This window comes from Geospiza fortis, unplaced genomic scaffold, assembly GCF_000277835.1.
Source record: "Geospiza fortis unplaced genomic scaffold, GeoFor_1.0 scaffold1573, whole genome shotgun sequence".
NCBI classification, from domain to species: domain Eukaryota; kingdom Metazoa; phylum Chordata; class Aves; order Passeriformes; family Thraupidae; genus Geospiza; species Geospiza fortis.
Genome location: NW_005054863.1, coordinates 29,911 through 31,126, shown reverse-complemented (window position 1 = coordinate 31,126; position 1,216 = coordinate 29,911).

Here is a 1,216-nt window from a genome sequence, read left to right as displayed (position 1 = left end):
CCCCCCAAAAATGGGGCAGAGTTGGACCCGGTGGGGGGAGGGGTGGTGGTGAGGAATAAATAATTATTAACGGGTAATTAATAATTACTAATTGCCCCTCCCAGGGGTGACGTCACCGTTTGGGGGGGGTCCAGCCCCCCCGCAAAGGGGGAGGGGCACCCCTGGGGGTGGGGGAGGGGAGGCCCTAAGGGGGGATTTGGGTCCTGAAAATAGCAGGGTTTGACCCAAAATTAAAAAGTTTTGAGCCCTGAGGGTGCTAAAAACCCAAAAAAATGAAAAATGTTGCCCCAAAAATGAAATTTCTGTCCCAAAAATGACAATTTCTGTCCCAAAAAATGAGAATCTCCATCCCAAAAATGAGAATTTCTGCCCCTGGGGAAAATGTTTTGGCCCCAAAATTGAAGGGTTTTGCTCTAAAACTGAGATTTTTTTCAGCCCTGAAGAGGTTAAACCCCAAAATTGAGATTTTCTACCCCAAACGTGACAATTTTTCCCTCTGAGGGGGAAATTCCCACCTCGCAAATCAGAGTTTGTGCTCCTAGGGGGATTTCCACCCCAAAAAAGACAAATTCTGCCCCAAAATGAAATATTTTACTCCTTGGGGAGGGATTTTAACCCAGAAATTGGAATTTCTGCCCCAAAAGTGACAATTTCTGCCCCCAAAATTCCAATTTCCACCCCTTAAATTCAAATTTCTGCTCCAAAAGTGACAATTTCCTCCTAAAATTCCAATTTCCACACTAAAATTTTGAATTTCTGCTCAATAAATGACAATTTCTGTCCCTTGGGAAAGGATTTGCACCTTAAACTTCCAATTTCCACCCTAAAATTCCAAATTTTCCCCCCTAAATTTAAATTTTTGCCCCCTAAAGGAAAATTCCCACCCCATAAATTTGATTTCCCCCCAAAATTTTCATTTCCCCTCCAAAAATTCACATTTCCGCCCCTTAAAGAGGCGTTTCCTCCCCTTAAACTCCAATTTCTGCCCCAAAACTGACAATTCCTCCCCAAAATTCCAATTTCCACCCCTTAAAGGAACATTTCCCCCCCTAAATTTCCAATTCCTACCCCGAATCTCCAATTTTTACCCCAAACTCCCACTTCCTGCCCCAAATTTCCAATTTCTACCCCAAATTTCCAATTCCTACCCCAAATCTCCACCTTTACCCCCAAATTTCACCCCAAAATCTCCCCTCCCCAAACCCCCCCCCAACAC